The 11,753-nt window shown below is 43.1% G+C and overlaps 1 pseudogene; it reads right to left on the reverse strand.

Moving 5' to 3' along the window:
* Positions 1 to 4,567: 4,567 nt before the first annotated feature.
* LOC104868732 lies at positions 4,568 to 5,638 on the reverse strand (annotated as a pseudogene).
* Positions 5,639 to 11,753: the final 6,115 nt, after the last annotated feature.

Below are 11,753 nucleotides of genomic sequence, written 5' to 3' on the forward strand. Positions count from 1 at the left end.
TTCTTTTCTTTTTTTTTTTTTTTTTTTGAAACCAGGGAGCCGTGAGCTACATCCATAGGCCTTTTCTATTTTTCATTTTTGAGACAGGGTCTCACAAACTTGCTGAAGTGCCCAGGCTGGGCTCAGAGTTGCAGACCCCCTGCCTCAGCCTCCCAGAATGCTGTGATTACGGACACGCGCTACCATGCCAAGCCTGAAATTTTTACTATGAGAAAAAGAAAGTGTATCTTAGAACCAGTGAATATAGGACTTTGTTTAGGTCCTCTATGGTATGTTTCTCTACATCCTGAAGAAAAAGTCATTTTGATAATATCCTTGCTAAAAAGGCCAGATGAAATGGTGCCCCAGCACTTGGCTGAGGCAGGACAATCACTGCAAGTTGGAGGCCAGCCTGAACCACACAGTGGGACCCGGTCTTAAAGAAAAATTGTTACTAAATAAGTGCGTAAGTCTTTCAGACAAATCGGAAAATGGATATATTTATAAATGATTGCAGCTACCAGATATGATGTGTGTTGAGATCAGAATTTAGTCAGTCAGTCTGGAGGTTAGAGAGATGGGTCAAAAAGTATTATTAAAGGAAAGATTCAATTGCCTCTACTGAGTGACTGGTTATGGCAAGAAAAGTAGAAACTAAAATGACTTCAATTAAAAAACTTTTTTCTTCTAGCCTACTTATTTTAAAGAATCAATAAGTATAGTTTGTATTTAAAATTTCTTTAAAAAACTGCATTTTTGTATGGTGCATGTATTTTAGTATGGTATATAAAGGCATTTTAGTGTGATGTATGGATAATACCAAATAAAGAATATTTAACACTTCTCACATTTTTTTCTTTCTCTCTCTCAATTTTTTTTTTTTTTTTTTTTTTTTTTTTTTTTTTTTTTTTTTTTTTTTTTTCTCTTTCTTTTTTTTTTTTTTTTTTTTTTTTTTTTTTTTTTTTTTTTTTTTTTGGTATGGGGACCAAACTCAGGCCCCTGTGCTTGTGAGGCAGGCAGCAGAACCTCTGAGCCAAATCCCTGGCCCACTTCTCACATTTTATAGTTGATCTTTAAGTTCAGATCCTCTTAAAAGTCAGCATGATACAAAAGCAAGTTTGATTGTGCTTTTGAATTATTTAAGTGGGACTGAGTTATTATTCAGGATAGTATTTAAGCAGCTACTTAAAAACACAAGATTGGCCGCCTGCCTCACAAGCACAAGGTCCCAAGTTCTATCCCTGGTACCAGAAACAAACCAAAACAAAATAAATAAAACAACACAGGGTTGCTTTTTTGTTTTTTTAGACAGGGTCTCACTATGTAGTTGAGACTACCTGGAACTCACTACGTAGCCCAAACTGGTCTTGAACTCACAGCAATCCTCCTGCCTCAGCCTCCCGAGCACTGGGATTACAGGCGTGTGCCACCACACCTGGCTCAAACAACACAAGATTGAAAACTGCCATTGTATGTGTGATTGGTAGTGGTGTGTTTCGTCAGCTCATTAGAAGGATTAAAGTGGGGAAGGTACAATATCAGTACAAATTTGTATGTGATCATAATACTTAATTAAAAACAAAATCAGGGCTGGGAATTGGGCTAGTTGTTTCTGCCGCCTGCCTCACAAGCACAAGGACCTGAGTTTGATCCCAGGCACCAATTAAAAAAAAATCAGATTAGGTTGGGGATGTAGCTCAGTGGCACTGTGCCTTGCCTGGCAACCTTGAGGTCCTGAGTTTTATTCCTGGTACTGCAAATAAATAAACGAATAAATAGAAATGTTAAAAAACAAAACACCAAGCCAGGCGTGGTGGTGCACGCCTGTAATCCCAGCACTTGGGATGCTGAGGCAGGACGATCGCTGTGAGTTCAAAACCAGCCTGGGCTACATAGTGAGTTCCAGGTCAGTCTCAACTACATAGTGAGACCCTGTCTCAAAAAACCAACCCCCCCCAAAAAAAGCAAAACCAGATTGACAAAAAATTCTTTAAAAATATTTAAACAAAATTTGAATTTAAAAGGAAAACTTTATTCTCATACATAAAACCAAAAACGACCATTTAATACATAATGGCAGTTAAAAAAAAAAAAAGGAAAAAAAGAAAATGGCAGAGCTACAGACCTGGGTAGAAAAATATACTCAGGCAGCTATACTAAGCAGTTCGCAATTTTTACCACTACAAGCAACAGGCACAAGTTCAGAGTAAGCCTTTTTTTCTTTAAAGTACTGATTCAGGTTTGCTCCAGCAATTTCAAATGGGTGGAGATGCAACTTTCCTATTTGGTAGCAGACCCAGTTATTCTACAGATAGTAACCAGTAGTGACTTATTAAATGAATATTTCTTTGTGATTGTAACCAAGCATTAGAATTTTGGGTCTAAAATATTCATCTTAGGGTCACTGATTTAGCTCAATGGCCTAGCAAGCCAAAGGTCCCGAGTTCCATTCCTGATACCAGAATAAAATAAAATACCCATCTTAGTAAAAACGCTTTCAGCTGCTGTGGTAGCAAAGGCAAGGCTCTTGCATTTCCTCAGCGCCCGCGGGTCTGGGTCCAGCCCTCACTGAGACCTCACTCCTCACCCCTCCCTGTGCTCAGGAACACTTGGTCAGTGTCCTTTGCACACAGTGAAAAATTTCGACACCAGCGTAGGAAACACAGTTGCTTAGCAAAAAATACTTCTGCCCGATAGTTTCCAAACGAAAAAGGATTTTTTTTTACTTTAATTTATTGGTACATTCTAGGTAGACAGTACAGTTACATTCATCATTGGGATCCTGTACCTTTACATGCCAGGTCTTGGTTCTCATTTTTTCCCCTTGTCCCTGTCCTACCTTCACCCTTCCCTCCCCTCCCCCACTTCAAACACTTTAATTCCATTTTTACTTTTTCTCATATTTTTTCCTTTTCCCTTATTCCCCCTTCCCTATCCTTCTCACTGTCCCTACACCTTTGGTCCTTTTCTTCCTATTTGCTAATTGTCCCATTAGGATCTTGAGTACTATTTTAGTTTTTCACACCAGAGATACTATTCGGTATTTGCATATGTGTGACTTATTTATTTCACTTAGAAGTATATCCTCAAAATGTACCCATTTAACTATGAATGAATCTACTTTCTCATTCTTTATGGCTGAGTAGTATAAAGAACTGAAGACAAATGAAAATGTTGAGCTGCCCTATTTCCGGCCCACATACACGAAATCAGGACAGTTCTGCCACTGACCAGCAGGTGGTGCTACACCACAAGGGGAGCAACAGGTGGCGCTCGCAACCTTAAAACCCAGGAATACTACTTTTTTGCCTGTACGTACACGAAAGATTTATTTGGTCAAAGTTTTTTCTTAAAGTATAAATGTAACATTTCCCCATGACATTGTATTCAAGCAGAAAACACACTTCATATAAAACAATTGGATCAAAAGTTCCTACGAAGTTAAAAGTGACAAGAAGGGCCAGGGATTTAGCTCAGTGGTTTTCTGCCACCTGCCTCACAAGCACAAGGTCCTGAGTTCAATGTACGGTACCAAAAAAAAAAAAGGAAAAAGTGACAAGGAATTTAATGTTTGTCAAAACCATTAAGTTCAGTGGCTCCACAGCTGCCTGAGAAGCATAAGGTCCTGTGTTTGACTCCCAATACCAGAAAGAAACACATTGAGTTCCGCAAGACTTATTATAGTTAAAAGCCAGAAAATTCCTGCCACTGACCACTACTCTGGGAATGGAAATTAGCATATATTAACTGTGATTTAGAACCAGGTGTTTTAATAGCAAAGATAACTACATACAAGCCTGGCGTGGTGGCGCATGCCTGTAATCCCAGCACTCGGGAGGCTGAGGCAGGAGGATTGCTGTGAGTTGAGACCAGCCTGGGCTACATAGTGAGTTGCAGGTCAGTCTCATCTACATAGTGAGACCCTGTCTCAAAGACAAAAACAAAAACAAAACACGCACAGCCCAGAATTTTTATAAATTAAAAATAAAGTTTTTTCTGTATTTAGTGGGAAATCTTTTCTTTCTGAGACCCGAATTCAGGCCTGGCCCAAAGTGTGTACATGCGTGTTTAAGCTCTGTGGAGAAATCCTATAAGAATAGGCAGTATTTTTAAATTCTGCCCAAAAGTTAAAATAAAGAATACAGTTGTGGAAGTGATTTTAAAAGGAGGGAATGAAGTATACAATTATTTTTCTTTCTTTCTTTTTGGTACCAGGGGTTGAACTTGGGTCCTAGCGCTTATGAGGCAGGCACTGGAACCACTGAGCTAAATCCCCAGCCCTACAATTATTTTTCTTATTTTAAAATTGATGTAAACATGTAAAATACTTATTTTCCTTTGGAAAGTTTACTTCTGGAATCACTAAATAGCAACCGCAGCTCCTCTCAGTGCTCTCCCACCCATCGGTCGAAAGTCAGCAACGTCTGTCTGGGCCTTGAGCTGCATGGCCTCCTCCGGTGGCCTTAGCCCTAGAGCTTGATGGCAGCCTGTGTTCCTCCGTCACCACCACCACCCCGGGCGAGGACCAAGCTGTTGAGAGGTCCCACTTCAGGAGCTGAGCAATCCGTGAATGCTGTGCAGGGCCAGGTCACGATGCAGCCTGCGAGAGGCTGACAGTAGGCGCGCCCCGTGTCTGGGGAATGTGTGAGGCGCCAAAGCCCCTTCAGTGATGATGTCTGATGTCGCCTCCTTGTTACTCCCCCTCTCACCAGGACCGGAGGTGTGCAGGATGTGGGCTGGTGGTGCTGTCTGTGGACCGGTCAGAGCTGCCGGACGTGCAGGGGCTTTGGGCAGCGTTGTTCCTCTGGTTGGCAGGCTTGACAGTGACAACGAGGTTGTGGCCATTGGCGATCATCATGTCTGTGACTTGATCGAGTGTCTTCCCAGCCACCTCGATCCCGTTCAGCTCTGGGACTTTGTGGTTCACAGCAGCAGCCCAGTACTCGTGCAAGGCCCCCAGGCACCATGCGGGAAATAAAGATGCCTAGAACCTTTTCTAGCCCACAGTGCGTCACCCGCACACCTGTGCTGTCGTGGACCTAGAGCCCGGTGGCTCCTCAAAGCCAGGTCTGCATGGCCTCGCTCTGCAGTGCGTCTCGGGGAGGACGTCCGTGTCACAGATGGAGGACACTGGCCGGAAGTCGAGCGGCATGCTGATGTCAAGGTGGGCGCGCCGGTGCAGACCCTTGTCCGTCCCTCAGAGTCACCAGCACCTTCTTTTCCTTGACAGGGTGCCGGCCCCAAAGCTGTAGTGATCTGTCCCTTCTCGGGGCCACGAAGGCCAGTGAGCTCGTTTCCAGAAGCAGCTGAGCCGTGTTTGCTGTCCGCGCCAGGCAGCTTTCTCTCAGCCAAGTTCCTCTGCTCCGAGTACATCAGAAAGGTGCCCTCTCCACCTTGTTTCTGGATGAAGAAAGGGAGACCGCCTTGCAGAGGCTGTCATCAGTGTGGATGGCAGCAGGTCCCCACGCACGGCTGCATAGCCGGTGGTCACGTAGGTGCTGGGGACGTGGTGGGTGTGCACCACCAACCGGTAGAAAGCTTCAAACTTCCCAGGGTTATGATGGGCCAGGGAGAACCTTCGGAATTCGGCCCCAAACTCGCTCTTAATCTGCGCCGCCCCGCAGTAGTAGAAGCGCCGGGCCAGAGAGAATGGGCTCATGGTTTCAGGCCCTCTCATCCTCACCTTTGCCCTAGCTGCTCAGGGCCCGCAGAAAGGACCTAGAGGGGAACGCACCCCTGGCCCACCCTGCTCGGAGCTCTGAAGAGGGGCTGCTCATGCGTGCGTGTGCAGCCAAGGGCCAGAGCTGGGTTGACCCAGCGCCTACAGACCTCCAGGGCCGCGTGGGAGGAGCCGAGGAGTGGAGGAAGCAACCTCACCTCCCCATTTTTTTATTTTTTTATTTTTTGAGACACGGTTTTACTATATGTTCAGGTTAGCCTCAAACTCACTACAGCCCAGGCTGCACTTGAACTCAAGATCCTCCTGCTTCAGCTTCCCAGTTGCTGTGGTTATAAATGTGCACCACCAAGTTCATCTCCCTGGTTCTTTGTTTCGTTATTGTCTGCTTTTTTTTCCCATTAATTTTATTGGTACAGTTTAGGTATACAGCATTCTGACATTCCTTGTTGGGAATTTGTACCTTTACATAATACATCTTGGTGGGTCAGATTTTTTTGAGACAGGGTCTTGCTGTATAGTTCATCCTGGCCTCAACTTCCTGAGTGCTGGGATTTCCAGTGTGCACCACCACGCCCAACTTCTGGGCTTGTGTGTGTGTGTGTGTGTGTGTGTGTGTGTGTGTGATTCCTTTTTCTTTTTTGAGACAGAGTCTCACTTTGTAGTTCAGACTGCGCTGGAACTCACTGTGTAGCCCAGGCTGGCCTCAAACATGCTGTCAGGAAAGAAGAGTAGAAATACGTATTTCAAATGATATCTACTTCTCTTTTTCACACTTTCTTTTCTTTTTTTTTTTTTTTTTTTTTTTTTTTTTTTTTCTGTTGATACCGGGGATCAACCTCCGGTCCTTGCTCTTGCAAAACAGGCAGCAGAGCCACTGAGCTAAATCCCTGGCTCCATACTTTCTTTTCTTTATAGTTCAACAAGCTCAAAGAAAGATTTAATTTAGTTAATGCTACAATGTAAGCTTCTCGACTTTCAGAAACCTTTTTATTTTTAAATAATTATAAACTCATAGAAAGTTCAACAACTAGCACAGACAGCTATTGTGTACCCTTTAGCCACAGATATATTATTTAAGTGTAAAACCAGTACAATAGCTTTCAATCATTTTATTTCATTTAATTATTCTTCTGGATTGCCGATTACTTTAGGGTATCTCAAGCTCAGCGCAGTGGCACATGCGTACCTGTAATCCAGCACTGGGGAAACTGAGGCAGGAGGACTGTAGATGTAAGTCTCAGACCAGCCTGAGCTACACGAGACTCTTCCTCAAAATAATAAATAATTTTTATGTACAATCTTTTTCTTTTTTTGGTACTGGGGATCAAACTAGGGACCTTCTGCTTGAGAAGCAGGTGGTGGAACCCCTGAACTAAATTCTTAACCCAATAAATAATTTTTTTAAAAAGTATTTCAGACACACTTCTGATTAAGGAGTAAAGCAGAAGTTGATACTTACAATAAGCCATTGCTCTACCTTTAACAGGATAGGCTTTCAGAAGAAGGCTACTTGATAGGGAAACTATAGGAGATAAAAGATTAAATTACTGAGTTATTTCAAAATGTTGAATTTTCTAAAACCGTTAAAGCGGCCTGTCTTTCTGAAGATAACCACTAGAGGGCAATCTGGTTTTTATGGACTGAGGAAAAGGCTGGTGGATTTCTCCAGAAACCAGAGGTCCAGTTTAAAGCTACACCTCTAGCAAGATGCTTTCACCTTGTGTCTATTAGATGATTGCAGAATGGGTTGTTCTATTGTCTTGACACAGGGTCTCACTATGTAGTTCAGGCTGGCCTTGTACTCACTATGTAGCCCAGGCTGACCTCAAACTCATAGTGATCCTCCTGCCTCAGCCTCCTGAGTGGTGGGATTACAGGTGTGTGCCACCACACCTGGCCAGAATGGGTTTTTTAATGATAAAATCTGATCTTTCCTAGCTGGGTGTGGTGGCGCACGCCTGTAATCCTAGCACTCCGGAGACTGAGGCAGGAGGATCGCTGTGAGTTGGAGACCAGCCTGGGCTACGTAGTGAGTTCCAGGTCAGTCTCAACTACATCGTGAGACCCTGTCTCAAAAAACAACAACAACAACAACAACAACAACAACACAACAACAAAAAAAACCCAAAAAACAAAAAAACTGATCCTTCCGAATTCCCAAATATCCATGTTAATTATTATTACTACACAAGTAATATTTAAATAACACCAAGAGAATGAGAAAACAGGCCACAGACTGGGAGAAAATATTTACAAAAGATATATCTAATAAGAGACTATTACCCAAAACATTTAGAGAACTCTTGAAACTCAACAGTAAGAAAATAAACAACTTGATCTAAAAACTGGCAAAGGATCTGAACAGGCACCTTAAAAAGAAGATAAACAGCTGGCAAATAAGCACTTTATATTAGCAAATGTTCCACATAAAATGTTACTAGGAAAATGTCAAGTAAGACAACGAGATATGCTGCACACCTCTTGGAATCATCAATATCCAAGACACTGACAACAGATGTTGGCGAGGATGCAGAAAAGCCTTGGCAAAACGAAATGTAGTCTTACGTACCATCCATTCCGTGGCCATCCTCCTTGGAACTCACCCAAATAAGCTGAAAACTTTTGTCCACAAAAACCTGCACAGTATTTACAGCAGCTTTGTTCCCAACTGCCAAGATGCCTTCAATAGCAGAGAGGATAAAGAAACCGTGGTATACCCAGCCAATGGACCAATAGTCAGTGCTGAAAACAAATGAGAAGAAATGAAGGCACCTTAAATACATACTCCTAAGTGAAAGAAGCCAATCCAAAGGCTACATTCTGTATGATTCCAACTACAGCATATGAAATTACGGAAAAGGCAGGGCCAGGGATTTAGCTTAGTGGCACCATACCTGCCTTGAAAGCGCAAGGTCCTGAGTTCAAGCCCTGGTACCAGAAAAAAAAGATATTATGCAAAAGGCAAAACTATCCAGACAGTAGACAAGGTCAGTGTTTCCAAGGGGTTAGGAAAAAAGGGAGGAATGAATGGGGGAGCATGGAGGATTTTTTTCTTTTTCTTTGGTACCGGGGATTGAATTTGGGTCCTTGCGCTCGCAAGGCAGGTGGTGGAGCCACTGAGCTAAATCCCCAGCCCGTCTTTTTTTGTTGTTGTTTTTGATTTATTATTATTATTATTATCATCATATTTTTGAGACAGGGTCTCATTGTGTGTAGTTCAGGTTGGCCTTGAACTCTCTGAATAGCCCAGACTGGCTTCAATTTTGTGGCAGTTTGTGCTCACTTCAGCAGCACATATACAAACTTGTGGCAATCCTCCTGCCTCAGCCTCCTGAGTGCTGGAATGCACTATCAAATCTGGCTATTTTTAATTTTCCTTTTTTATGGCTGCTTTTTCCCCTTTTTGGTGCTTATTTTTGTAAGCACAGAGGATTTTTAGGTCAATAAAAACCATTCTGGATGATATTAAAATAATGAGTACATGTAATGATTCATTTGTCAAAACCTACAGGACGTACTGAGGGGAGAGGGAATCCTAGGTGAAACACGGACTTCAGTGACAAAGTTTGGTTAGTGTAGGTTTCCTCAGCTTTACAACCATTCCAGCCTGGTGTGGGATGTGGATGTTGGGGGCAGCAGTTACATGGGTTAATCTCTGTGCTTTCAGCTCAACCTGACTGTGAACCTAAAGCTGATTGTAAAAATGAAGTCTAGGCTGGGCACCTGGCCTATAATCCTGAGGCGGGAAGATTCCAAATTCAATCTCAGCCTGAGCAAGTTAACAATTCAGGGAGATCTTTTCTCAAAATAAAAACCAGCTGAGGATGTAACTCAGTGCAAAGATCCTGGGTTCAATCTTTTTTTTTTTTAATTTGGTACCAGGGATCAAACGCAGGTGCTTGTGCTTATGAGGCAGGCGGCAGAACCACTGAGCCCCCTGGGTTTAATCTTAGTACCGCAAGATGAAAAAAAAAAGTTGAGTCAGGGATTTAGCTCAGTGGTGCTGCTGCCTGCCTGCCTTACAAGTGCAAGGTCCCAAGTTTGATCCCTGGTACCAAAATCAAACAAAAAAAATGGACTTTTAGGCCAGATGCGGTGGTGCACACCTGTAATTCCAGCAATAGGGAGGCAGAGGTGGGAGAATCATTATAAACTGGAGGCCAGCATGGGCTACATAGTGAGGGAAGGCCAGTCCCAACTACAGAGAAGGTGAAGTCTCAAAAAAACAAACAAACAAAAAAGGCGATTTTTAAAAATCCAATATTCTTGTATCATCATTCCCAGTTATTTATCTTATTCTTTGAATCAAGTCAGTCATACTGGCTTCCAGGAGATGATTTCTAATTATTAGGGGTTTTAATCTTGTACACTCTTTCCTGTATCCACATTGGTTGTCTGAACCAAAATGCCATAGAGATCTATTTTCCCGTGGCCTCGAACTAACCCTCTACAACACTGACATGCTCTGAGCCGCCTGCCACGGAGCAAAGCTTGCTCTTTCTCACCTTTCATAAATAGTGTACAAAATGGGGTTATCGTGTTCTCTGTAAGACATAACTTGAACTTCACTAGGAAGAAATCATCATGTGCTTCAGGTGCAGCAAATCCATCTGGAAAGAAAGTAGTATTTGCTGAAGACCAGTTTTTAGCACATGCATCTCCTGTCCCCCTGTGAGCCTTTACCACCTCAGGCTGGGCCAGCGGAAGTTACCTCAGGGCACACAGCTAGCGGGGCTGGGGTGGGGGCAGAAAGAAGCAGACCCAGCTATTTCTGGCTCTTTGTGCTTTTTTTTTCCAGGAAACCACTCTGGTCGTATTCAAACCCCTCCACACCCCACAGGATTTTGCTTGGCTCGTTCTGGGGCTGTGCTCCACAATGGGGTTCATTTTCAGTGACTCCCAATTTTCTACATTTTGAAATTTGCCTGATACTTGCTGTAGGTACTCTGTTCTTATGAAACCGTCCAGAACAAAGTAAGAGAGGTTTTAACTTCTTCAAAAACAAATATTTAAAAAATTATTTTGGTCTGAGTTAGTTATTTTGGTAAGAGAGGGAGGCTGAGGAAGGGCAGTGAGGAAGGCTGGGCTTTACCCTGTGTACTTGTATGAGTTTTGAATATTTCGTGATTGGAATGAATTCATATGTTACTTTTGTAATAGGAGAGAAGTAGCTTTCTAGGCAAATACAATGTAGAAAGAGCCACAATGCCATATGTATTCTATTTCTATTTTTACAGTGCGTGTGCGTGTGTGTGTGTGTGTGCGCGTGTGCGTGTAATTTGAAGATGAAGCCCTCTTTTGACTGGAAAAAAGAGGACCAAGGTTCGTTTCAGTGGAAATAGAAATTGCTTCTCTTCGTCCCGCACACCCTACACACGGAAACACAAACAAAAGCCTCTCATTGTTTCCTCTGATGGAACAACTGATGACTAAGTGCCTGAATAAATCATCCCGAGTTACCCAAACTTCATTCCCAGCCATCTGACACCATGTAGGGAATACTATGTTGGAAATGTGCAGCTGTTAAAATCTCCACCCCGCCCCTGAAAATCAGGGGATCTGAGGAATAAGAAAGGAGGAAATAAACTGCTCTAAATGAAACACCTCATGTAAACAGCTACTCCAATAATCTGAGGGTGAAAACATACACCCCCTTCCCTCTCCATAACTCTAGCATGGGCTGTTTTCATAATAGATCAGAGGCAAAATTCTTCAATCTTCCAGTGCTTGCCAGCGAAAGTCTGTGGAATTCATTCACTGTACTATAAGGCTGCTAAAGGAAGGTCTGTACCAGCTGACCTGAGTGCCCTGGGGTTCATTCAGTAGCCATGACAGACAGGCTCCATAATCTTACCCTGATGATTCAGATCTGCTGGTCAGAGTTCCCCGCAGAGCAGAGAAGCAGACACAAGAAACAGCTCACGCTGCCTCCCTCCTCTGTTCCTGATGCTGCTTTCCAAGTGTGAATTTGAATACCTGTAATCCCAGCACTTGGGAGGTTGAGGCAGGAGGATCACCAAGAGTTCAAGGCCAGCCTGAACTACATAGTGTGACCCTGTCTCAAAAAAAAAAAAAAAAAAAAAAAAAGGGGGGG

The sequence above is a fragment of the Fukomys damarensis genome, unplaced genomic scaffold, assembly GCF_012274545.1.
Source record: "Fukomys damarensis isolate Sample0158 unplaced genomic scaffold, DMR_v1.0_HiC HiC_scaffold_17, whole genome shotgun sequence".
Taxonomy (NCBI): domain Eukaryota; kingdom Metazoa; phylum Chordata; class Mammalia; order Rodentia; family Bathyergidae; genus Fukomys; species Fukomys damarensis.